The 25,266-nt window shown below is 40.1% G+C and overlaps 1 long non-coding RNA gene across 1 annotated transcript; it reads right to left on the bottom strand.

Annotated features, from left to right (window-relative positions):
* Positions 1-1,547: 1,547 nt before the first annotated feature.
* On the bottom strand, positions 1,548-8,208 carry LOC123331744. The gene is made up of 2 exons (XR_006548499.2): positions 7,751-8,208; positions 1,548-1,584 (listed from the first exon to the last, which is right to left on the bottom strand). It is a non-coding gene; the product is annotated as an uncharacterized LOC123331744 (long non-coding RNA).
* Between the last annotated feature and the right edge of the window lie 17,058 nt (positions 8,209-25,266).

Raw genomic sequence — 25,266 nt, 5'->3', positions numbered from 1 at the left:
TTCGAGGTTAAAAAGAAAGAAACTAAAAGAGACATAAAGAACAACATTTTCTTCTTTTTAAATATGCCACAGATTGATTGATTTTCAATTCCACTTGTTATTTTATTTTCTGATATAAAGAGAAAACTTTTGGTTAATTCCCAAATTCATGCTATACTTTAAGTGCTACATATGTAAAGTAGTCTTAATCTTTAGTTTGAGAGTTGACATTCATACATCTTTACTTTGTCTTTTTTTTTTTTTTTTTTTGCCATAGACAAAAAGAAATCTGCTGATTGCAATTCTTTAGTATGTATGTTGGAGAAGGCAATGGCACCCCACTCCAGTACTCTTGCCTGGAAAATCCTATGGATGGAGGGCCTGGTGGGCTGTAGTCCATGGTGTCACTAAGAGTCAGACACTACTGAGCGACTTCACTTTCACTTTTCACTTGCATGCATTGGAGAAGGACATGGCAACCCACTCCAGTGTTCTTGCCTGGAGAATCCCAGGGATGGGGTAGCCTCATGGGCTGCCGTCTATGGGGTCGCACAGAGTCAAACATGACTGAAGCGACTTAGCAGTTTGTATGTTGGTCTTTCAGTTGTGTCTGACTCTTTTGAGACTTTATGAACTGTAGCCTTCGAGCCTCCTCTGTCAGTGGAATTCTCCAGGCAAGAATACTGCAGTGGGTAGCCATTCCTTCTCCCAACCCAGGGATTGAACCTAGGTCTCCTGCATTGCAGGAAGATTCTTTACCATCTTAGCCACCAGGGAAGCCCAAGTGAAATGTCACAAATATCACATTTTCTACCTTTCCATTTATTGCCCAACCTCAAAATCGGGACATAATATCTAATTTAAAGTTTCTTGCAAAAGCTGCACAAATAGAATTTATACCTTGAGAATTCATTATTACAAGCATCATTACTTACAAAGTCTTACCCTGATGTCACACAAGTGAATGTTCCTCGGTTCTTTGTCTCATCACAACAAAGATTTGGAGCAACGGACATTAAAGCCCTCAGTGCATCACAGCTCTAGGGTCTTGGATAAACCGTGCTACAGCTCTTAGGCAAATCAGTGTTACAGCTCTATTTTATTTAGAAGATAGCAGGAGAGTGAGAGAGAGAGAGAGAGAGAGAAAGAAAAGAGCGCACGCACGTGGGAGAGAGAGTCCATCAGAAAGCGCTTTGCTCCTCCTTTTATATGTTTTTTCCTCCACCTGGGCCTGCCCTGTGCAAATTGGGGTTAGCCAGGAGTGCTGTTTGTTCTGCCTGAAGTCTTCACTCTGGTCTTCGGACCTTCCTTTGACCTTCCTTGTCTTTTAGCCATCGCCATTTTGGACTCCTTTTCCCTATTCTACCTACCTAACATTCCCCCCTCAAGAGATGGGAGGCCCAATTCTTTGAGAATAGGGGCGTCCAGGTCTTTCTGGCTACTTCCTGCTGAACTGGGACGGTGAGGGGTATTGGGCCTCCCCCTCTTGCTAGTCTCAATCCTCAGAGTCCTTATAGCAGTGTCCGAGGGTGTGCAATATTTTCCATGGTCAGCTGTAGTTTTATATCTTTGTTGAACTGGCACTGCATGTTGTAGCTGGTTGACCTGGGCAGAGACAAAACAGGTTAGACAATTGACAGTACATGGAATAATCTTAAGCATCATCAATATAGCATAACAAGGACTAGTAAGGACATTGGTCAATTTTAAATTCACATCTCCAGGATGGCTCAAGTCCCTCCTTGTTCAGGGATCAGAAGATCTATCTCCTGTCTGTTTTGGAGTACAGTCTCTGTCAAGTTGTGTTGGCTGTTTAGAGTTATCCTGAGAAATCTTATGCCCAGAAACCAGATTTTGGGGGTGTTCATTAGAATGACACTCATTGGTAGTCCTGAATAGTTATCTGAGATTTCCCAGGAGCTCACAGGTGTACTGAGTGTCCTCTTCTGTTTTCTTCCACAGCTTGACTCGTGAGTAATGAATCCAGGAGTCATATCCTGGTACCTTGACTGCTTTGGGGATAGAAAGTATTACAGGGTAGGGGCCCTTCCATGTGGGCTGGAGTTGAGCCTTTGGGGACCCATCTTTCCAGACTTTAATTAGGACTTGAGTTCCTGGAGCATATAGTGGTGACTCTTTAGAATCTTTTGGGTCCTGGTTCATACCCCACAAGTGTATATCCTGTTGGAATTGCCCAATGGCCATGGTATAAGACTGGAGGGTCTGAACTTCTGGATCTAGGAAGAGGTCATTGACATAAACAAAAGGCCTCCCATATAGCATCTCATAAGGACTAAGACCAACCTGTTCTTTAGGGGAAATGTGGGTGCGGAGGAGAGCTTTTGGTAAAGCCTCCTTCCATTCCAGGGAGGTCTCCTGGGTTATCTTTTTTATCGATGATTTTAAGAATTGATTGGCTCTTTCTACTTTTCCTGAAGATTGAGGCCTCCAGGCACAATGGAGATAATAAGTAATGCCCAATGCTTTTGAGACTCCTTGGGTGACCTTAGAAGTAAATGATGTCACATTGTCACTTTGTAATGACCTGGGCAGACCAAATCTTGGAATGATTTCATGAAACAGTTTTTTTTACCACCTCCTCAGCCTTCTCAGTCCGGGTGGGAAAGCCTTTAATCCATCCTGTGAATGTATCTATTAAAACTAATATGTATTTATACCCTTGAGAAACTGGCATCTGGGTGAAGTCCATCTGCCAGTCCTCTCCTGGGTAGGCCCCACGTCGTTGGACGGGCTGGGCCAGCTAGGGTCTTTGAACTCCTTGGGGGTTGTTTAATTGGCAAGTGGGACAAGAGGAGACCATCTGTCTTATAGTTGTTTGGAGGCCTGTTCCTCTGAAGGACCTTTCTAGTAATCTTTGGTGGAGAAGGCAATGGCACCCCACTCCAGTACTCTTGCCTGGAAAATCCCATGAGTGGAGGAGCCTGGTAGGCTGCAGACCATGGGATCCTGAAGAGTCGGACACGACTGAGCGACTTCACTTTCACTTTTCCCTTTCATGCATTGGAGAAGGAAATGGCAACCCACTCCAGTGTTCTTGCCTAGAGAATCCCAGGGACAGGGGAGCCTGGTGGGCCGCCATCTAGGGGGTCGCACAGCGTCAGACACGACTGAAGTGACTTAGCAGCAGCAGCAGTAATCTTTGGAGGGCCTTTTCTCCTAAATGAGTAGTGGCATGTAAGGAGTTAACCAACTTCCATTGGAGGTTTCCAGGCAGAAAAAGGAGTCCCTCCTTTTGGAACCACCCCATATGATCTTCTTGAAAGCCCTTGCTCTTAGCTTTAAGAGTCTCACCTTCAGTATATGAAGGAGTTTCTGGCAAATTAGTCTGTGGAACTAAGGTGGCAATCCCTATTAGGTCATGGTTCTGTAATGCTGCTCTCCTAGCTGCATTATCAGCTGCTTGGTTCCCTCGTGCCTCTTCTGTGTTCCCTTTTTGGTGTCATTTACAGTGGGAGACTGAAACCTCAGTGGGCAGATGGACTGCCTCCAAGAGTTGAAGAATCTGATCACCATATTTGATTGTGGACCCTCGAGTGGTCAAGTGGCCCCTTTCTTTCCAAATAGCTGCATGTGCATGTAGCACCAGAAAGGCATACTTGGAGTCAGTGTAAATGGCTATTCTTTTTCGTTTTCCCAGCTCTAAAGCTCGAGTCAGGGCTATGAGCTCAGCTAATTGGGCTGAAGTACCTGGTTTCCAAGTCATCTGTTGGTGTTTTTCTCCTGGGGCCTCCCACTCAAAGGCAAAAAGGTATTGGGATTCTTTCGCCAGTGGTATGACATAAACAAAAGGCCTCCCATATAGCATCTCATAAGGACTAAGACCAACCTGTTCTTTTTTCAACAAAAAAATGTATCTTTGAGATCCAAGACTGTAAACCACTTGGCACTGGGTGGGATTCCTCCCAAGATTACATAGGGATTGGGTACTCTGGGATGGAGGCGGACTACAGCTTCATATATGATCCAGAGATCTTGAACCAGTCACCAGGTTCCATCTTTTTTCTTTACTGAGAGTATTGGGGTGTTACATGGCGAACTGGTGGGGAGCAATAGCCCACAAACAAGGAATTTATTAAAGGCTGCAGTCCCTCCTGAGCCTCTCTTTTGAGAGGATATTGTTTTCAATTAGGAAACCAAGTGGGATCTCGGAGGACAATGATGACCGGTTCAGCTTGGTGGGCTCGTCCAGGAATCCCCTGGTCCTATACCTGGGGGTTAATTTTGTCTTCCCATAGTTTTTGGTCCCTCTCTATTGAAGGTGTAATGGGTTCTTCAGTAGTAACCAGGAGCTGTAGAGCTCTAGGGGCTGAAAAACTTCCCATCACAAGGGTGGTCCCCAGTTTAGTGAGTATATCTCTTCCCAATAAGGGGGTAGGACACTCAGGGACCACCAGAAACTGGTGGGGAAATATTTGTCCATCCCAGCAACCAAGAAGTGCTCGGGTGAATCTTTTAGTAGTTGCTTTTCCTGTAGCACCCAAAATGGTACAGGTTTGGGAGGAGAGGGCTCCAGAGTAGGAAATCAAGACAGAGTAGATAGCCCCTGTGTCAATTAAGAAATTCTCGGACCTACCTGCCACATCCAGTTGCACCCTTGGCTCCAGCCCCGTGATGGTTATCTGTGACAGGCGGGCTGGCTGGAGCAGGCCGCTTCAGTCCTCTTGAACCATCGTGAGGGTAGGCTTGGCGCTTGACCTTGAGGCTTTTGGGTCTCGAGGGCAGAGTGCCGCCCAATGTCCCAGTTGATGGCATTTGTGGCAAGCCGTTCTAGGAGACTTGTCACAGTTTGGACACTCTTTGGCCTAATGCCCCGCCTGGCTACAGATTAGGCATTTGTCTCGTGCCTTGTCCCTCAAGGACTCGGGATTTGCCATAGGGCTTCTCTGGAGAGCAGCCAGCATCTGGGCATGCCTTGTCTCTTTCTTTCTCTCCTTCTCCTGGGACTTGGTCTCCTTCTCCTGTTCTCTGTTATAAAAAGGTATTGGTGGCTGTCTGAACCATCTCATCTAAAGAGGCAGCAGGGTCCTGCTGTTGTAGCTGTGGTAACTTAATTCTGATATCTCATGCACATTGGGACAGGAATTTGTCCTTTCAAATCACCCGTCCCTCGTAAGAGTCTAAGTCCATGTTGGTAAACTTTTGAAGTGCCTCTTTTAGCCTCTCCAGAAAGGCAATGGGGTTCTCATTGGGCTCCTGAGATATTGCTGAGACCCGGGCATAGCTAATTACTTTTTGTTGGGCTGCTTTCAGTCCTGCCTTCACACAGATTAGAAAATGATCTCTTTCCCAGATGTGCTCAGGGTCATTATAATTCCAATTAGGATCAGAGGAGGGGCCTGCAGTTTTCCCTACTGGGTATCTATCACTGGAAATGTGGAGCCCTGTTGCATATCTCTGGGCTTCCTTTAAGACCCTGGTATGTTCAGGATCAGATGAAGTTTGACTAAATATGACCATGATGTCTTTCCATGTCAAGTCAAAGGCCAAGGTAATATGTTGGAATGTATCTATATATTTGTCCAGGTCATCTGTATAGCTTCCCAGATCTTGTTTGATCTGCCTTAGTTCTAAGAGAGAGAAGGGCTTATGGACCCGGGTTGGTCCGAATTCTCCTCCAGTTTCAACTAAGGGACATACTCGAGCTGGTTTTTGTAGAGGAGGTGCTCCCGAATATGGGGGCACATTTGGGTACTAGGAAGGAGCACCAGGCAACTCGGGAGCTGTGGAAGGTGAACCTTCATGAGGGAGTTCCTTTTCTTGGTTGCCTGTGCCTAACACCATTTGCCTAGTGGGCTCACTTTTAGGGCATACTACAATCCCATACTTAAGACACAGTTCCTTCATATCTCTTAGTTGGAAGAAAATTTGGACATAGGGGATCTCTGTCCATTTCCCTTGTCTTTTGCAGAATAATTCTAATTGCAGGATGGTATTGCAATTTAAAGTTCCATCCTCAGGCCAGTGTTCCTCGTCCCCCAGTGGATACTGTGGCCACGCAGTGGCACAAAAGAATTTCAAACGACTTCTTAGAGATAGAGGGTCGAACAGCTTCCAGTTATCAAGGATGCATCTCAAGGGCGTCTGCCAGGAAGTGGATTGGTTATCATGACAGGGAGAAAAGAAAAAGACCTCTTTCGACTTCCTTAGGGGTGAGTCTTTCTGAAGCTTATCCTACCCAGAAATGTTGCAACCTGAAAGCCAGGCATCCCCGGGCCAGGGTGCAGATCCCCAGGCAGGCTGAGGCATGACAGCCTCCTAGAGATTGAATCCCTGGGCAGGTCGAGGTGTGACGGCCTCCCGAGAATTGGATCCCTGGGCAGGTTGAGGCGTGACGACCTCCTGACACCCCAGGGACTAGAGGATCCCCGAACAGGTTGAGGCGTGACAACCTTTCAAAGACCGATCCCTAGGCAGGTCAAGGCGTGATGACCTCCTGGGACCCCCCGGACTGGAGTTTGGGCATCCCCAAGATCTCCAGTGTGACCAGTGCTGGGTAGAATTAAGAGGTTTGTAACATTGCTAGTTTGCCCACCATGGACGGGAATAGATATGATGTAAGCTCATCCTACCTAGTACTATTGCAACCTGAGAGCCAGGCATCCCCGGGTAAGGTTGCAGATCCCCAGGCAGGCTGAGGTGTGACAGCCTCCTAGAGATCGAATCTCCGGGCAGGTCGAGGCGTGACGACCTCCTGGGACCCCTGGGACTAGAGGATCCCCGAACAGGTTGAGGCGTGACAACCTTTTGAAGACCGATCCCTAGGCAGGTCAAGGAGTGATGACCTCCAGGGATCCCCCGGACTGGAGTTTGGGCATCCCCAAAATCTCCAGTGTGACCAGTATTGGGTAGGATTAGGGGGTTGAATATTATAGAGTATTTTCCTCCCAAGGCCAGCTATTTTCTGGTTGTCTCTCCAGAAGATTGTAGAGGCAACCTTGTGGGTCTGGATGGGTCTCAGGAAAAGAGCATGAAACAGGAGGGAAGGGGGCAGAGCACAGCCTTTGAAAGAATGACGTAGCACAAGGGTATAATGTAAACCAATTAAAATCAATTGGGTCCAGGATGACAAGTCAAATTCAAGTAAACCTTAATCCCCAAACTATAATTCCAACAGACACACCCAGAGGTGGCAGCACAGCTCCAAGGCAAGGTCAAAATAGGGAGGAGGGGGTGGTTCCCCAATGGCTGGGATGATCCTCTCACTCATTAGCATATGAATTCCATCGCCTCACAAAACCTAGCCAGGCCTAATTCCATGGCCGCAGCCCTTGCCCTCGGCAATGGTTCACACCCTGAAGAGTGGCTTCTCTCTGGATCCTAACAAATTTACCTCTTATCGCTTTGTCTCTCAATGAATTTTTGCAATGAGACATCAGAGCCTGAGTTTCATTAGTTTTGGCCGGGCTTGAGTCCCAGGAGAGAGCTGAAGGACAGGAGGAAAAAGCAGTGGGGAAAATGTGCCAAGGAATCCCCTTAATAGCCTGCTGGAAAATTTACTAAATATCTGACCGGTGCTCACAGTTTCATTGGTCTGATCTTTGGCACAGAGAAGAGAAAGGACAGAAGAACCCCCACCGGCTTGTGTAACAGCTACTGGGGCTCAGCAGATAGCGCCTTTGGGACATACTGAGGAGTAGCCTCTCCAGAGTCCCTCAATTGTGCCCCTGCCACCTGGCTGTGGGAGGTTCTAGGAAACAAGAAACAAGAGATTGTAAAGGTCCCTCCAGCCATAGGAGCAAGGACCTCTTACCTTAATTGGAGGTCTTCTGGAATCTGAGACTGGGCCACGTGAGCTTTCTGCTGAGTTCGTTTTTCGCTGTCCCGGTTTCCAGCACGACGGGCCTTCCCCTGAGCTGGGTTTCTTGGCCTTCCACTTCTAGTGCGGGAGCTTTGCTGAGTGTGGCTCCTGCTGTGCTTGGCCTCTTCCGCGCGGAGGTTGTTTCAGCCAGGTTAAATCCGTGTCACGGCACCATAGATGTCACGTGAGTGTATGTTCCTCCGGTCTTTGTCTCGTCACAACAAAGATTGGAGCAACAGACATTAAAGTCCTCAGTGCGTCACAGCTCTAGGGTCTTGGATAAACCGTGCTACAGCTCTCAGGCAAATCAGTGTTACAGCTCTATTTTATTTAGAAGGTAGCAGGAGAGTGAGAGAGAGAGAGAGAAAGAAAAGAGCGCATGCACACAGGAGAGAGAGTGCGTCTGGGAGAGAGAGTCCATCAGAAAGCGCTTTGGCTCCTCCTTTTATATGTTTTTTCCTCCACCTGGGCCTGCCCTATGCAAATTGGGGTTAGCCAGGAGTGCTGTTTGTTTTGCCCTGAAGTCTTCATTCTGGTCCTTGGACCTTCCTTTGACCTTCCTTGTCTTTTAGCCATCGCCATTTTGGACTCCTTTTCCCTATTCTACCTACCTAACACTGAAAAGCTGTTTCATGTACACGTCAGAATTCTCAGTTTTAAAGGCTCTAATCGATTCAATATTTTTTTCTCACCAGGCTTGCCTCTTGTTAAGAAAATCATCAGTTTTATTAATAAAGTTAGTAACAGGACAACTAACTTTAAACAACAGCCAAAAAAGATGTCCTTTTCTTTATAGGGAACTGGCATGCAAAATTAGACAGTCAAGAAACATCTGGAGTAAATTTGGCCTTGGAGTACAGAATGAAGCACAGCAAAGGCTAATAGAGTTCTGCCAAGAGAACGCACTGGTCATAGCAAACACCCTCGTCCAACAACACAGGAGAAGAGTCTACACATGGGCATCACCAGATGGTCAACACCTAAATCAGATTGATTACATTCTTTGCAGCCAAAGATGGAGAAGCTCTGTACAGTCAGCAAAAATAAGACCGGAGGCTGACTGTGGCTCAGAACTCCTTATTGCCAAATTCAGACTGAAATTGAAGAAAGTAGGGAAAACCACTAGACCATTCAGGTATGACCTAAATCAAATCCCTTATGACTATACAGTGGAAGTGATAAATAGATTTAAGGGACTAGATCTGATAGACAAAGTGCCTGATGAACTATGAACAGAGGTTCATGACACTGTACAGAGACAGAAATCAAGACCATCCCCAAGAAAAAGAAATGCAAAAAGAAAAATGGCTGTCTGAGGAGGCCTTACAAATAGCTGTGAAAAGGGAAGTGAAAAGCAAAGGAGAAAAGGAAAGATATAAGCATCTGAATGTAGAGTTCCAAAGAAGAGCAAGGAGAGATAAGAAAGTCTTCCTTAGAGATCAATGAAAAGAAATAGAGGAAAATAATAGAGTGGGAAAGACTAGAGATCTCTTCAAGAAAATTAGAGATACCAAGGGAACATATTATGCAAAATGGGCTCAATAAAGGACAGAAATTGTAGGGACCTAACAGAAGTAGGAGATATTAAGAAGAGGTGGCAACAATACACAGAACTGTACAAAAAAAGATCTTCATGACCCAGATAATCATAATAGTGTGATCACTCACCTACAGTCAGACATCCTGGAATGTGAAGTCAAGTGGGCCTTAGGAAGCATCACTATGAACAAAACTAGTGGATTATCATTACTATCTTTCTAAATTCCATATATATGCCTTAGTATACGGTATTGGTGTTTTTCTAATTAAATAAATTTAAAAAAAAAAAAAAAAAAACTAGTGGAGGTGATAGAATTCCAGTTGAGCTATTTCAAATCCTGAAAGATGATGCTGTGAAAGTGCTGCACTCAATATGCCAGCAAATTTGGAAAACTCAGCAGTGGCCACAGGACTGGAAAAGGTCAGTTTTCATTCCAATCCCAAAGAAAGGCAATGCCAAAAAATGCTAAAAATACCACACGATTGCACTCATCTCACATGCTAGTAAAGTGATGCTTAAAATTCTCTAAGCCAGGCTTCAGCAATACGTGAACTGTGAACTTCCAGATGCTCAAGCTGGTTTTAGAAAAGGCAGAGGAACCAGAAATCAAATTGCCAACATTCATTGGATCATCAAAAAAAGCAAGAGCGTTCCAGAAAATCATCTATTTCTGCTTTATTGACTATGCCAACGCCTTTGACTATGTGGAACACAAGGAAATGTGGAAAATTCTGAAAGAGATGGGAATACCAGACCACCTGATCTGCCTCTTGAGAAATCTGTATGCAAGTTAGGAAGCAACAGTTAGAACTGGACATGGAACAACAGAATGGTTCCAAATCGGGAAAGGAGGACGTCAAGGCTGTATATTGTCACCCTGCTGATTTAACTTATATGCAGAGTACATCATGAGAAATGCTGGGCTGGATGAAGCACAAGCTGGAATCAAGATGGCTGGGAGAAATATCAATAACCTCAGATATGCAGATGACACCACCCTTATGGCAGAAAGTGAAGAAGAACTAAAGAGCCTCTTGATGAGAGTGAAAGAGGAGAGTGAAAAAGTTGGCTTAAAGCTCAACATTCAGAAAACTAAGATCGTGGCATCCGGTCCCATCACTTCATGGCAAATAGATGCAGAAACAGTGGAAACAGTGGCTGACTATTTTTTTGGGCTCCTAAATCAGATGGTGCAGATGGTGATTGCAGCCATGAAGATAAAAGACGCTTACTCCTTGGAAAGAAAGTTATGACCAACCTAGACAGAATGTTAAAAAGCAGAGACATTACTTTGCCAACAAAGGTCTGTCTAGTCAAGGCTATGCTTTTTCCTGTGGTCATGTATGGATGTGAGAGTTGGACTATAAAGAACGCTGAGCATTGAAGAATTGATGCTTTTGAACTGTTATGTTGGAGAAGACTCTTGAGAGTCCCTTGGACTGCAAGGAGATCCAACCAGTCCATCCTAAAGGAGATCAGTCCTGGGTGTTCATTGGAAGGACTGATGTTGAAGCTGAAACTTCAATATTTGGCCACCTGATGCAAAAAGCTGACTCATCTGAAAAGACCCTGTCATTGGGAAAGATTGAGGGCAAGAGGAGAAGCGGACCACAGAGGATGAGATGGTTGGATGGTATCACCGACTCAATGGACATGATTTTGAGTGGACTCTAGGAGTTGATGATGGACAGGGAGGCCTGGCGTACCGTGGTTCACGGGTTTGCAAATAGTCGGACATGACTGAGCGACTAAACTGTACTGAACTGAACTGAACAAGACAACTAATAATTTTGTCTTTAACTTTATATCTGACAGGCTTCCCTGGTGGCTCGGAGGTAAAAAATCTGCCTGAAATGCAGGACACCTGGGTTTGATCCCTGTTTTGGGAAGATCCCCTGAAGAAGGCAATGACTAAGTGCTCCAATATTCTTGCCTGGCCAACTGCATGGACAAAGGAGCCTGATGCACTACAGTCCATGAGATCACAAAGAGTCAGACACAACTGAGTAATTATATGGTAATTTTATGTGGTTACAATGAAATAGCAAAGCCACAAACAACTCATATATCAAAAATGACTAACATACATGAGAGTTTATTATGTGCCAGGCACATGGATCTTACATGTATAGCTAACCTAATCCTCACAATCTGCCTGTAAAATAATATGATGATTTTTCTCAATTTTAAAAATAAAAAAGCTGGAATACTGACAGGTCAAATAACTGACTTGGGAAGTAGTTTTTGTTGTTCAGTCGCTCAGTCGGGTCTGACTTTGAGACTCCATGAACTGTATGCAGCATGCTAAGCTTCCCTGTTCACCATCACCTGGAGCTTGCCAAATCCATCTCCATTGAGTCAGTGATGCATTCCAAACCATCTCATCCTCTGTTGCCACATTCTCCTCCTTCCCTCAATCTTTCCCAGCATCATGTTCTTTTCCAGTGAGTTGGCTATTCGCATCAGGTACCCTAAGTATTGGAGCTTCAGCATCAGTCCTTCCAAAGAATATTAAGGATTGATTTACTTTAGGATTGACTGGTTTGATCTCCTTGCAGTCCAAGGTACTCTCAAGAGTTTTCTCCAGCACCACAGTTCAAAATCATGAATTCTTAGGTGCTCAGCCATGGACTATATAGTCCATGGCGTCACAAAGAGTCGGACATGGCTGAGCAACTTTCACTTTCACTCTCACAGCCTTCTTAATGTTCTAACTCTCACATCTGTACATGACTACTGGAAAAACCATAGTTTTGACTAAAGTAAGAATTCAAATTAGGAAATATGACTTCCAAACTACTGCTCCTTATCCACTCAATCCCTGACCATAACTAGTATTCTGCCAGAGCATGGGAAGCATATATAGAACAAGAGCAATTTATCTGGTTAATCTGTCACACTGTTGCTTTATATGGCTTTAAAGAGTGCACACTGATCACAGTGGTGGTCAAAGTCTCCATATTGACGATTAATTGCTTCCAAATTGTGGTCATAGTGCATTTTCTCTTTTATTTTAAGCCTACTTTTCCCATCCACAATGTTTTGACTAAATTATTCCCCTATTTGTTAACTAAGGATTGGGAAATGAGCCAACTGATTATTGTTGTATTACTACATGAAATTAACCATGATCAACAGGAGAGAATTTTAATGCTTCAATCTAAATATCCTGATATGTAGCTTTCTTTTTTCTTCATTCTGTTCATTTGGAGAATAAAACACAATTGCTTTAGCCCAGACATGTGGATGATAGTTATGCACATGGCTGCTTCATTTGTTTCTGACATTTAAAAGAAGGGTTTACCATTCTTATCACCACCTCTTTTCACCAGTATGAATTAAAAGTATCCACAATGTAAAATTTACCATGATTTCTGCCTTTATTAGAAATTAAATAAAGTGTAACATGCTAGTAATATACTAAAGTGTAACATTTAGTGTAATAAACTAAAGTATAATAAATATAATGTAAAATCTTATGGTAACCTCAGAATCTGGAGACACAGTTTTAAACCTTTATGTTTTCATCTTATGGTAACCTCAGAATCTGGAGACACAGTTTTAAACCTTTATGTTTTCAGTGAGAAAATGGATAAATTATAGAAAATGATAGAGAAACAGATTTCATAGGAATAAAGATAACTGTGCATTGAATATGTAAAATTATTATTTAAGGACTTTCTTAATATATCTATTATATAATACAGCGTTTGCAAGTTCATGGGGTAGCACATGCATCTATATTTCAACATGGTTTGTTTTCACATTTTTAACATCCATGTTAATGCTATTTGAATAATAGAAAATGTTCTATTATTTTTAAAACCATAACATACTGCTTGCCCAAAACAAGATAACAGAACAAATGACAGTTATTATGAAATATGATAGTTTCAATTTGATAGCAAAAATCTATAGTGTAAAGTATCTACATATTTTCTATTCTAATATTCTACTCAATAAAATATAAGTCCAAAATAACTGTATTCTTTTAAACTTTATCAGTGGCAGATAAAATTAACATGTTTATCTTTCAAGGATGAATACTTTAGGTGGGTATAAGACAGGTGGATAAGAGCAGCATGCACACTCGACTATTCACTTAAGACTAAGTCCATTTGAAGCACTCTAAGGTTGAGTGACCTTCCCTGACTTGTATGCATAGATTATCAAATATCATAGTAGAAGTAACTGACCATGAACACTGTCTGATTCTTTTCAAGCTACATATTGCATATTGTCATAATTATTTCTGAATCTAAGGTCAAAAGACCTGTTCATAAATTTTGGGGTTAATTGAGGAATCTTTTAAAATAATAAGTAATACATCATTTTTGACAGTAGATTATAAACAAATGAAGCAAATTCTGAGAGCAATTTTTGATAGTATATTATCTAGAGCATCTCACCTTTCACTCTTGCCATTTAGTCTTTTAATGTAGATCTCACATTTCAGGATTTCAGGTCACTCATTCAACGTCTTTTAGAATGTAGTATAATGATATATACTACTGATAATGGCTGCACAACTTAGTGAATAACATAACCACTGAATTGTAAATTTTTATAAAATAAACTAAAACCAATAAAAAATAATACATTTCACTGGACTTTTCTCCATTTAATTTACTAAGTCATTACTGTTTTGTATACAGTGTTAATGAGGGCATTAAAACTACTATAGAAGATAAAATACAATTTTTCCTTCTGTCAAAGAAATAAATTACTTTTACCATAAAACACAGGCATGAAAAGCAAAAATTAGCAGATGAATGAAAAAACTACCTTCGAGAAGTTAAAAATCAAAATCTAATATTACAAATACAGAGGAAAGATATACAGATTTCCAAATGGCCCAAGTTCAACTTTTGAAAGCACAATTATTTACATTTATGAAAAAATATATTTATTTTTATAAAACACAGATAGGAAAAAAAGTTGAAAAGTTTAAATATACATGTTAAATATAAAACCCTTTCATCTATTAAGACTTAAAGCAAGTACATATATTGTAAAGAGAAAGTGCTGACAGGGCACAATTGCTATCCATGCTAGTATAACTGGTATACTTTCACTGAAAAGTAATTTGGCAATTTATATTGAGTGTTATACATGTTTACAATTCCATTATATATAATACCACTTTGAAAAATGTTGATAGATAAAAAAAAATAAGTTATGAAATCCTGAAAGATAATGCTGTGAAAGTGCTGCACTCAATATGCCAGCAAATTTGGAAAACTCAGCAGTGGCCACAGGACTGGAAACGGTCAGTTTTCATTTCAATCCCAAAGAAAGGCAATACTAAAGAATGCTCAAACTATTGCACAATTGCACTCATCTCACACACTACTAAAATAATGCTCAAAATTCTCCAAGCGAGGCTTCAGCAATACGTGAACCGTGAAACTTCCTGATGTTCAAGCTGGTTTTAGAAAAGGAAGAGGAACCAGAGATCAAATTTCCAACATCCGCTGGATCATGGAAAAAGCAAGAGAGTTCCAGAAAAACATCTATTTCTGCTTTATTGACTATGCCAAAGCCTTTGACTGTGTGGATCACAAGAAACTGTGGAACATTCTGAAAGAGATGGGAATACCAGACCGTGTGACCTGCCTCTTGAGAAACCTATATGCAGGTCAGGAAGCAACAGTTAGAACTGGACATGGAACAACAGACTGGTTCCAAATAGGAAAAGGATAACGTCAAGGCTGTATATTGTCACCCTGCTTATTTAACTTATCTGCAGAGTACATCATGAGAAACGCTGGGCTGGAAGAAGCACAAGCTGGAATCAAGATTGCCGGGAGAAATATCAATAACCTCAGATATGCAGATGACACCACCTTTATGGCAGAAAGTGAAGAGGAACTAAAAAGCCTATTGATGAGAGTGAAAGAGGAGAGTGAAAAAGTTGGCTTAAAGCTCAACATTCAGAAAACAAAGATCATGGTATCTGGTCTCATCACTTCATGGGAAATAGATGGGGAAACAGTGGAAACTGTGTCAGACTTTATTTTGGGGGGCTCCAAAATCACTGTAGATGGTGACTGTAGCCATGAAATTAAAAGACGCTTACCCTTTGGAAAGAAAGTTATGGCCAAACTAGATAGCACATTGAAAAGCAGAGACATTACTTTGCCAACAAAGGTCCGTCTAGTCAAGGCTATGGTTTTTCCTGTGGTCAATTATGGATGTGAGAGTTGGACTGTGAAGAAGGCTGAGCACCTAAGAATTGATGCTTTTGAACTGTGGTGTTGGAGAAGACTCTTGAGAGTCCCTTGGACTGCAGGGAGATCCAACCAGTCCATTCTGAAGGAGATCAGCCCTGGGATTTCTTTGGAAGGAATGATGCTAAGGCTGGAACTCCAGTACTTTGGCCACTTCATGTGAAGAGTTGACTCATTGGAAAAGACTCTGATGCAAGGAGGGATTGGGGGCAAGAGGAGAAGGGGACGACAGAGGATGAGATGGCTGGATGGCATCACTGACTCGATGGACGTTAGTCTGGGTGAACTCCGGGAGTTGGTGATGGACAGGGAGGCCTGGCATGCTGCAATTCATGGGGTCGCAAAGAGTCCGACATAACTGAGCGACTGAACTGAACTGAACTGAACTGATGTATGGATGTTAGAGTTGGACTGTGAAGAAAGCTGAGTGCTGAGGAATTGTTGCTTTTGAACTGTGGTGCTGGAGAAGACTCTTGAGAGTCCCTTGGACTGCAAGGAGATCTGACCAGTCAATCCTAAAGAAAATCAGTCCAAATATTCATTAGAAGGACTGATGCTGGGGCTAAAACTGTAATACTTTGCCTCCCGATACGAAGAACTGACTCATTTGAAAAGACCCTGATGCTGGGAAAGTTGGATGGCATTACCGACGCGATAGACATGAGTTTGAGTAGGCTCCCGGAGTTGTTGATGGATAGGGAAGACTGGCATGCTACAGTTCATGGGGTCTCAAGAGTCGGACATAACTCAGTGACTGAACTGAACTGAAATCTTTTAAACAGGTTTGTGTATGGGCTCAATCATGTACAATTCTTGGACGGAGGTCCACCAGGCTCCTCTGTCTATGGAATTTTCCAGGCAAGAATACTAGAGGAGGGTGCCATTTCCTCCTCCAGGGGATCTTCCTGACCAGGATCAAATCCGAGTCTGTTGTGTCTCCTGCATTGGCAGGAGGATTCTTTACCATTAGCACCACCATTATTTTTACATTAAATAGTAAACAATTACACTGAAACACAATTGAGTGATAAAAGAAAAAATAGTTAAGGTGAATATCATCAAAAATAACAACTGCTGACAACCCACAGAATTGGAGAACATTTTTGAAAATCATATATCTGATAAGGGATTTGCATTTGTAGTATATGAAGAACAGTTATAGCTACAAATAGTTATAAACAAAATAGTATGAATAGACATTTATCCAAAGATTATGTATGATTAAGCATCAGAGAAAAATACTCAGAATCATTAGACATCAGGGAAATATGATAAATAACAAAATGAAATACCAGTTCACACTCTAGTACAATAATTGAAAAAGAGACTTATTAAGTGTTGGTAAAGATGTAGAGAAATTGGAACCCTCATACAACCTTGGTAAAGGAAAATTGCATAGCTGCTTTGGAAAACCATCTGGCAGTTCCTTAAAGAGTTAACCATAGTTATCATTGATAACAAACACATAGTTATTATACAAAAGACTGAAAATGTATATTCACACAAAAAAATGTAAACACAGGTTTATAGAAGCATTATTCTTAATAGCATTCTTAAAAAGTAGAAACAAGCTTCAACCTAGCAACTGATAAATGGATAAATAAAATGTGGTATAGCCATAGGCATGTGTGCTAAGTCACTTCATTTATGTCTGACTCTTTGTGACACTATGGACTATAGCCCATCAGGCTCCTCTGTCCATGGGGTTCTCCAAGCAAGAATACTGGAGTGGTTCCCATGTCCTCCTCAGTATAGCCATATACTGCAATGTTATTCAGCAATAAAATGAAGAAATGATGTATACTATAAGATAGTAAACTGTGAAATCACCCTGCCAAGTGAAAGAATCTACTCACAGAGGAACATATATTGAACGGTTTTATTTATATATAAAATGTGGACAAAACTGAAAGGGTGCTCATAGTTTTCCCTGTGCCATTCAAAAATGTAATTTGAATTTAAAATTCTTCACTGTGTTTAATTTATTAAGTCTTCATGGTTACAATTTGGAATAAAATGAGCCTAATTCTCCATTAGGAAATGGCAACCCTTGGTGGCTCAGAGGTTAAAGCGTCTGCCTGCAATGCAGGAGACCTGGGTTTGATCCCTGGGTCAGAAGATCCCCTGCGGAAGGAAATGGAAACCCACTCTAGTATTCTTGCCTGGAGAATCCCATGGACAGAGGAGCCTGGTGGGCTACAGTCCACTGGGTCGTAAAGAGTCAGACATGACTGAACAACTTTACTAATTTTCCATTACATTCTCTTCTTAGGTCTGAATGTCTTCTTGTTTAATTCTTAAGAAATGTCACACAAGTGTCTTCTTTGACCTTGAAGAACCTTACAGTATACAGATTTGCCTTATAAATCAAAGAACACCTCAATTTTTTCCCTTTTTTTTTTAAATAGGGAAGAGTTTTTGTCAGATTTTTTTTTCTGAAGATCCAAATAATTTAAAGGCATACCTTTGCCACTTAAATATTATTTTTAACAACCCTCATATAGTTATTAATTGCTAATAGTAGGCTATAGTAGGCTAATCTATAAAGTTGGAAAGTATATGAGTGGTTTTCTAGAGCTAGGGGGAATGGGAGAATTGGGGGATGATGGCTAAGTAGTAAATGATTTATTTGGAGGATAATGAAAATATTCTAAAACTGATTCTGATGATGGAAGCACATTTCTCTGAATATTTTAAAATGCATCTAATTGAACACTTGAAATAAGTTCATTTTACATATGTCTCAATAAAGTTTTTAATAACAATAAAAAGTACAAAGAAGAAATTTCCTCAGACCTAATAGGATAAACTTAAATGTACTATCATATGAGAAGTTTTAAAAACTACTGTCAACTAGGAATTAGCTGACAGTAGAGCTTCCTGGTGGTTCAGATGGTAAAGAACCTGCCTGCACTACAGGAGACCTGGGTTTGATCCCTGGGTCAGAAGATCCCCTGGAGTAGGAAATGGAAACCCATTCCAGTATTTTTGCCTGGAGAATTCCATGGACAGTGGAGCCTCGCAGGCTACAGAATTGCACATAACTGAGTGACTATTATTATCACTTTTTTTCCTCCTTTTTTTCAGACACTGATAGCTTTTTTATGTTTGTCCCCAGAAATAAGGAACCATGGGGATAAGACAGTCAGAGGTTTGTAGGCACTAGACAGACAATACAGGAAGTTACAGGAAAAAGGGAAGATGGTATCATGGAGGCTGTCACTAGTTACTGATTGCAAAGCTTTAAGTTTACATCTTTATCTTACAATATTGATTACTAAATGCAATATATTGCCAAATTCACATATCTTTTCCATTTTTACATAGAAAAGGATTTTATTTATTCTCCTATATAAACTGGCATATATCAGACATCCAATAAACTGTCAAAGAATGGCAGGCATGAACATGAATAAATTCTCAGAAAACTAATCAAGTGCTGAAATTCAGGATAATGTCACTACAGAAGGACTGATGTGAGAATTCCAAATCATCTTTGACTAGGATGGTTTTAGGAATTAGGAATCAATCTGGGAAAATTGTAATAACCATGGACCCCTTCATCTATTAAATGCTTATGGAAGAACACATTTTGCTAAGCATTAGCATATTTTTCTCATTTTATATTTAATAGTCAACGACTTAGAGATTCTCTCCAGTTTATTAACTAGTACCAATGAAACTTAGACACTCAGCAAGTTTTCTTAGTTAGTAAAGACAGAGCTATGTTTCAAGCCCAAATCTGTCTAATGGAAAAATTCCTTGTGTTCTGTGTATTAAACTTTCATGAGAGGGGGAAAAAAATAGGTTCAACAGAGGACAGAAAAGTAAATAACTATTTATATTAGATACTGTGAAAACTATATACAAACTGAGTCAGAAAGTGCCAAGAGATAACTCTCCATTGATCAGTTTCATTAGGAATCCAGTAGTATCTTTTACAGCCTATTGAAGTTAAGTTTAAGCCCCTGGTCTAGAGTAGCATCATGTAAAGTCACTTTTGTGGAATATTTGTATTTTCCATATAATCTGTAGAAAACAATTTATTTACAATTCAATTTTGCTGGTGTCTTTTAAGATGAAAGCTGAAATAATGACATGCTTTTTTATTTGTAAGAAAAAAATCATTTAGCTAAAATTCAATTAATTTTAATTCTTTCATAATCACTGTTTCCAGTTTTGATTTGATCATTATAGAAAAAGGTAAAATTACACAAGAATTTTTACCCAGTAATTGATATTACTTCAAACGCCAACATTTTTGAGCTCTTCCCTTTGAGAAGTGGGCATAAGAAGGTTATTACTTCAACTTGTACATTTCTGTGTGCTAGAGAAAGTGTTACTGAGAAAAAAGTATTGAGGCAACAACCCACATTCCAGAACTTCATGACCTTTTGAGAAGTCAGCTTTGCCCTTAGACAAATTTGAAGAATAAGATAATTACACCAGCTTGAAGGCTCACAATGTAAATTAATCTACAGAGTGATTAGTCAGGTTCCTTCAGTTAGAATGAACAGTGAAATGAACTTCAATGAAATGAATGAATATATTTTATGAACTAATAATGTTTTAAACCTGATTTTGTAGTGCTAACAAAAAGCAAAGACAGAATTTCAAAATTTAAGTCTTTAAATTGAATGTGCATTTTATTAGTCAACTATGTATTGTTAGAATAAAATAATAGGTGCTACCCTGAGCAAAAAGTAGCCCTCTCCACATTCAGATGAATGCAAAAGAAAGACAAAGGGGTCTTGAAATGAGTATGTATATGTATATATATATATATTTTTTTTTAATTGTCTAACAATCTGGATTTTTGCAACAATGAATCTTGTTTTTCATTCTCTTGTGTTTGGTCCAATTTTTTTTTAAATGCAAATCAAAGAGCATTGACCACACAGTCACTCTTTATCTCTAATACACTTGAATTTTCTTCTCATCTTAAAATAAAGATTTTCCATCAGTAAAACTGGATACTTTTTCTTAAACATTAAAAATGTTATTCACTATGAATCAGAAATGTTATTCAACTTCTTTCACTACATATATCTAAATATACAAGCTTATTCAATATTTGCACTTTATCTATACAAGCTTATTCAATATTTGTATTTTGAGTGAAGTAGTTACACTGAAATTAACAGAAAAACATTTTTTCAACAACATATTCTAACAACTCATAGGTATTACCAACATTATGACATGAACTTTGGTTTGCTACACTGATGAAGTCAGGAGATGAGATATGCTTTAAACAGATTTTCAGTTCAGTTCAGTCGCTCGGTCATGTCAGACTCTTTGTGACCTCATGAATCGCAGCACGCCAGGCCTCCCTGTCCATCACCAACTCCTGGAGTTCACCCAAATTCATGTCCATCAAGTCAGTGATGCCATCCAGCCATCTCATTCTCTGTCGTCCCCTTCTCCTCCTGCCCCCAATCCCTCCGAGCATCAGGGTCTTTTCCAACGAGTCACTGTTTCCTAAATAAGGTTTAAAAACTTTTCACTTCATGTTGTCTTAAAAATAATAGCCATACACCATAAAAAATAATCATGCATCTGTTGTCATTTACACAATTAACATAATTTGAGATTCTTCCAAGTTGAATATATTGCATTAGGTTTTATGAAGTATATGGCTTTATCCTCAAAAAAATGTAAAAACTACTTTAAAAGAGATAATCATTAAAAATTGCAGAGCAATATTCCTCCTTAATGGAAAACAAATAATAGCCCTTCATATCACATGAAAGCATTAATCAATTTCACATGACTGGACAAAGCCCATTGCATTAGCTCTCTACTGCTGTCATAACAACTTTCCACAGACTTAGTGGTTTAAAAATAAGATAGGTTTATCATTGTACTTTAATCTTATTTTACTTTTCTAATGTTGAATTGTTATATTCTTCCCAGAACAGTACTATTTCTGAGAGATATTAGGAATCCATATGTATATACATTTTGTATCAGTGATTTGAGCCATTCATTGTGTGAAAGGTTTAACAGGACCATGAAGGAGTGATACAAAAGGTCTAAATAAAATTTGAGAAAATGCATGAGAGAAAGAAGAGCAGTCGCTGACAGTCACAAGCTGACAAACAGCTACAACTCCATTTCTGCTGTGAGTTGGCCTGGCACTCTCAACTAAATTAAGATGTTCAGCTGTTACGTAGAAACAACTTCACAAAACACCATCTGACAACGTTATTCTTTGACCACTATGAGGCAAAAGAAAAATAAGACCATTCTGTAACCAAGTCTGAACAAAGATACAAACAACATTATATGAATCATGGGAATATTCAAACAACTGCTTATCTTCGCTAAATGAGCATCTGTTGCTTCTTTACAAATTTCCACTTCAGTCATGCTCAGTTCCCACCACTTTCTAGACAATTAAGATTCCAAATAATAGAAGTATCCTTGCTTCTTAACGCTACCTAAGCAAAGCCAAACCTGATTCTTTGAGTCTTGCTCAAAATCAGATAACACAATTACAAACCCTATAATATTCTCTTACTGAAACACATCATGTTGAGAATCTTTCTTTGTTGGAAGGTGTCAAGACCCCAATACTATTCTACTACAGGTGTTTGCCTGGTGATTGCAGCTGTTAGATATCCAATTTTACCTATGCACAATTTAATGCTTAAAGAATTATAAGACAATATATAAAAATGTATGATATGGAGTTTTCCTTTTTATAAAACTTACAGTTACACTTCCTCTATCATTTTCAGTTTATTTGTAGCTCAATATATAGATTATGGGGTTTCCTTGGTGGTTCAGACAGTAAATAACCTGTCTGCAATGCAGGAGACCAGTGTTTGATCCTTGGGTTGGGAAGATTCCCTGGAGAAGGGCATGGCTACCCACTTCAGTATTCTGGCCTGGAACATTCCATGGACAGAGGAACCTGGTGGGCTTCAGTACACGGGGTCACAAAGAGTTGGACACGACTGAGTAATTAACACTTTCACTTACATATAATTATAGGTAGATAGATGGATACATAGATGGTAGATAATAGGCAGATGGATATACAAACAGATGAATATAAAGATGGATAGATAGTCTGTGTTAGAAAATATATTACCACGAAAATTATTTTGTTAGTGATTGTTATTATTTTAATAACAATATTCAGCATTAGGCCCTGAACATCCCTATAGCCAGTTTTATAATATTCACCAGAATTCTTCAACAACATTTTTCTATGTATCTTGTGTTTTTATTTTATGTGTTGATTGACTTCAATTAAGCCTACTTGCTGCTGCTACTGCTGCTAAGTCGCTTCAGTCGTGTCCGACTCTGTGCGACCCCATAGACGGCAGCCCACCAGGCTCCGTCATCCCTGGGATTCTCCAGGCAGAAACACTGGAGTGGATTGCCATTTCCTTCTCCAATGTATGAAAGTGAAAAGTCAAAGTGAAGTCGTTCAGTCGTGTCCGACTCTTAGCGACCCCATGGACTGCAGCCTATCAGGCTCCTCTGTCCATGGGATTTTCCAGGCAAGGGTACTGGAGTGGGTTGCCATTGCCTTCACCGTAAGCTTACTTAGGCATAAATATTTGCTAGCCTTTGATAATGTAATGAATTTACTTGCCTAGAAATTTATTCTAACTTCACATTGCACTAATAAAAATGACATTGATTTTCTTATATTAATCGCTGACATTCAAAATGCTCGTGAACATCAATGAAAGATGTTGAATTTTATGAAGGTGCTTTGATAGGACCCAACTTTGTTTTACCTGTGAATTTTCAAGAACTAAGCCTCTCGCACCACTCATCTGTTTATCTTTTACCACTAAGTTTTATAAGTTAAGGACCAGTGATGTTGTTTGATTTTTTTTAAGGGATTTCATTCCTGTATAATCCAGGATAATAAATGTAATAAGTCTCCTGTGTCCGTGTGTGTGTGTGTGTGCTCAGTCATGTCAGATTCCTGTGACTCCATGGACTGTTGTCCACCAGGCTCTTCTGTCCATGGGCAAGAATATTGGAGTGAGTTGCCATTTCCTTCTCCAGGGAATCTTCCCTACCAGAGGATCAAACATGTGCCTCATGTGTCTTCTGCATTGGCAGATGGATTCTTTACCACTGCACCATCTGGAAGTCATTCTATTAACATTCTATTAATATAGTTTTTCTATATTAAAGTAATAAAAAAGAATGAACAATTTAGGTTCCTTGTTTATTTTAAAGGAAAACAAAAATATGAGACATAAAAAAGGGGAGAAATGCATGAATGTTCAAGGCAGTGAGAGAGTAGAAAGGATATGTTATTGACCTTTGAACTACACGGTAGTTAACTTTAATATAATTTGTACAATACTTTGTCCTCTATATGCATGGTTACTCTGCATTTGATGATTCAAACAACCACAAACCATGCAGTATTGTAGTATTTACTATTGAAAAGTATCCCCATATAAGTAGGTTGTTCAACTGTATTTGAGGAAATATTTGGGCTATTTCTCTTTCTTTCCATCAGAACTATGAGCTTTTAGATTTCAAGAACAAATTTTTCTAAACTTTAAATAGCATGATAAATTTATTTAAGATAAGGAATGCAGGAAACAGATTGAACTGCAAAATAAGATGAAAAGTGAAATACAATTTCTATTCATGTTAAAATTTGCTGTCATTAAATAACTATTCTCTTTGTAGGCTTTTCTCTAAATTTAAAGCATTCATTGAGTTCATATTAATTGTTAGTTATAATACATGCATATTTATGTCTACTTTTCCATTTTCCTCCATGTACCTATAGATACAGGTTTTATCATTGACAAGTTAATGATTCATACAATGGAAATAAGAAGAGGATATACTTTTTCAACAAGGGATTGAATTTTAGGATGGCAAATTGATCTTTTTGGTACTATACTGGATCTGTTACTAACTGTGTGAATTTTTACAAAAAGGAGTACATCAAGGTTGTATATTGTCACCCTGCTTATTTAACTTCTATGCGGAGTACATCATGAGAAACGCTGGACTGGAAAAAGCACAAGCTGGAATCCAGATTGCCGGGAGAAGTATCAATAACCTCAGATATGCAGCTGACACCACCCATATGGCTGAAAGTGAAGAGGAACTAAAAAGCCTCTTAATGAAAGTGAAAGAGGAGAGTGAAAAAGTTGGCTTAAAGTTCAACATTCAGAAAACGAAGATCATGGCATCTGGTCCCATCACTTCATGAGAAATAGATGGGGAAACAGTGGAAACAGTGGCTGACTTTATTTTTCTGGGCTCCAAAATCACTGCAGTGACTGCAGCCATGAAATTAAAAGACGCTTACTCCCTGGAAGGAAAGTTATGACCAAACGAGATAGCATATTCAAAAGCAGAGACATTACTTTGCCAACAAAGGTTCATCTAGTCAAGGCTATGGTTTTTCCAGTGGTCATGTATGGATGTGAGAGTTGGACTATAAAGAAAACTGAGCACAGAAGAATTGATGCTCTTGAAGTGTGGTGTCGGAGAAGACTCTTGAGAGTCCCTTGGAATCAAGGTGATTCAAACAGTCCATCCTAAAGGAGATCAGTCCTGGGTGTTCACGGGAAGGTCTGATGTTGAAGCTCAAACTCCAAAACTTTGGCCACCTGATGCAAAGAGCTGAATCATTGGAAAAGACCTGATGCTGGGAAAGATTGAGGGCAGGAGGAGAAGGGGACGAGAAAGGATGA

The sequence above is a fragment of the Bubalus bubalis genome, chromosome 2, assembly GCF_019923935.1.
Source record: "Bubalus bubalis isolate 160015118507 breed Murrah chromosome 2, NDDB_SH_1, whole genome shotgun sequence".
Classification (NCBI taxonomy): domain Eukaryota; kingdom Metazoa; phylum Chordata; class Mammalia; order Artiodactyla; family Bovidae; genus Bubalus; species Bubalus bubalis.
Note: the sequence above shows the minus strand (reverse complement) of the source record. Positions and strands in the feature narration are given on the sequence as shown.